The 2,645-nt window shown below is 44.0% G+C and overlaps 1 pseudogene; it reads right to left on the bottom strand.

Moving 5' to 3' along the window:
* Positions 1 to 589: 589 nt before the first annotated feature.
* On the bottom strand, positions 590 to 1,877 carry LOC120287408 (annotated as a pseudogene).
* Positions 1,878 to 2,645: the final 768 nt, after the last annotated feature.

Below are 2,645 nucleotides of genomic sequence, written 5' to 3'. Positions count from 1 at the left end.
TTTATCAGCCGTAACTCAAACTGAAGGAGACTGCAATTTATTTAGTTCATTCAAATACCCTTCATCAGCACAAAGGCACTGATTCTCAATCCAATTCTTCTGTGAATTTATTTACATCCTTTAATTAAAGGCCAACCATCTTTTCATAAAAGCAGTAGAAGTAAAATCTTTGCCTTCAATGCACATCCGTTAATCTTTCCAGACATCAGGAAAGAATTCGAAAAGAGAAGGACCAGAAAAGTTCTTAAGCCACTAGTATCTTTCTACCGCCTAAGATTCTAGTTTAAACCAAAGTTTATACAATAAGCACAGAAGATAGAATTAACAGCAGAGTTGCTGAAATTAGGGGGGAAGATGAAGCTGCTGTCACTTGTGGGGGCAGACTCATGCGGCCACACACAAGCTGCAGATTCGTACCCAAAAAACAAAAATCTTGTTGGGTCATTGGAGTCATGTTCGTCCGAGGAATCTTCAGTTTGTTGCATTAGACAAATGCAATGCAAACTTGGTCATCTCTCTCTCTCTCTCTCTCTCTCTCTCTCTCTCTCTCTCTCTCTCTCAAGAAAATTATTCGCATCATAGGCAACATTTATATGCATCTTTTGACAGTGACAGTCTCTTTGTGTTTCTGAGAGATACGTGAACCTTTCAGATCAACCATGTCCCCAGTCTCCCCCACGCTCGGGATCCAAGGATGTCCTGCTCAGGAAAAACAGAGCACAAACAGAACAAGAGGAATACCATTAGAGAGGCACAGAAAGATTAAAAAGTATCATTCCCTAGATTAAGATGATTGTTCAATCTTGGGGGGATTAACACGCTGAATCAACATGACATTTCTTAAATTTCTGGAACGCTGAAAAGAAGCTAACAAATATACTTTCGGTTCATTCAGAAAAGAACTTTTCTCCAATTAGTTTTGTCTGGCAATAACAAGATAAAAGTTTTTAGCTGCAAAGACCTTTCAACACCATTTTCAGGGCCTGCGAAGCCTACTAAAAATTGTGCTCTGAACATTTTAATGCCAAATGAAACCAAATGATTGAAGAAAATGATGGGCAAAATAGTTGGAAGCACTCACTCAAGGCCTGCTCTACAGAAATTCTCCTGGAAACATCCCTGCAAATCATCATTCCTCAAAAAGTCTTTCACCGCCGCCGACACCATCCTGTAGGCACTTGCCAGGAACCTCAGGTTCCCCCTCAGCACCGCCTCGAAGACCTCCGAGGCCGACTCACCCCAGAACGGCGGAGATCTCACGATCATCACGTAAATCCCCACCCCAGCGCTCCACACGTCCACCTCCTCCCCGTGCTCCCTCCCCATCAGCACCTCTGGTGCAACATAATACGGCGTCCCCACTATGCCCTCCACAGGCCCACCCTCGTGCAAGCAGGCCGCCAAGCCGAAGTCCGCCAGCTTCAGGATGTCTCTGGAATCGAACAGTATGTTCTCGGGCTTCACGTCCCTGTGCACAACGCCCCAGGCGGTGGCAATGCGCAAGGGCATGAAGGAGCTGTGCCATGCACACAGCGGCCTCAGGCTCAGGGAGGGCCTTACTGGACAATCTGCGGTCTTAGAGAGTGTCGGGCTCGCAGAGCTCCAGGACGAAGGAGAGGCAGTCGTCGGTCTCACGGGCATCGAGATTTATGGAGTATGTGAGGGTGAGAGGAGAGGAGGGTCATGAGCTTGGATTCGTTGACGAGGCATTGGCGGTCGGTGGCGTCGGAGAGGCGGCGCTTGTCAATGACCTTGCAGGCAGCGAAAGAGTTGTCGGCAGGGGAGAAGCACCGGAATATGGTGCCAAAACCGGCCCGGCTGATTTCGTCTAGCAGTTGGTGGCTATTGTGCTCGAGTGCCTGGCTCGCTACCGGCATTTTTCTTGTGAGCGTTTCTTCTCCGTCTCCTCTCAAAAAGTGATTTTCTTGCAGCTGGTATGACTTTGCTTTTATAGGAGGGAGAGGACTTCTTCTATTTCGGTATTCGGCCGGCGACGAAGATATGGAGAAATTGTCTCCAGTTGAGATAAACCGGTTTTTTATTGCACGTAAAAGTTTGCTATATAACTCATTCCCATTCGCAAAAAGATTATGTAATGTTTAATGAAAGGTTTTCTTATAGTAAGTGGGTACCTAATGTTAATATGTCAAAACTGATGATTTACGGAAAAGATGTGACAGAAAGATGGAGGCAGCTTAGACAACTCAAGAGACAACAATGAAAAACCATTACATGAATACGACATGTGAAGGATGTAGAAAAAATTGGCTTGAATAACTATAGGAATATTGTTCGTGATATTGTAGCAATAGTATTGAGAGAACATATTAACAAGGGTTCATATTAAATACACTCCAAAAAGTCCGTCTTATAAATTTTTCGATCAAATTTGTAATCAATCTTTATGTCCGTGTTATTGTTATTCTGATCTGAATATGATATGATTCTTGTTCCTATGGAAAACAGGTGTGTGTGCTATGGGAAAAAGGGTGACACCATCATTGCAATCCCATCAAGATGCCATGTTAGGGAACTTTCCACACGAGGTCACTATAACCCCACTAAAATGCTAATAGTCAATAAGCTACGCATAACAACGTTTCTTGATTGGAAAGAGTTTTTTTTTTTAGAAATAGTTCTTTTAT

Source organism: Eucalyptus grandis, chromosome 8 (genome assembly GCF_016545825.1).
Source record: "Eucalyptus grandis isolate ANBG69807.140 chromosome 8, ASM1654582v1, whole genome shotgun sequence".
In the NCBI taxonomy this organism is placed as follows: domain Eukaryota; kingdom Viridiplantae; phylum Streptophyta; class Magnoliopsida; order Myrtales; family Myrtaceae; genus Eucalyptus; species Eucalyptus grandis.
The sequence above is the reverse complement of the archived record's forward strand: the minus strand, read 5'-3'. Positions and strand labels throughout refer to the sequence as shown.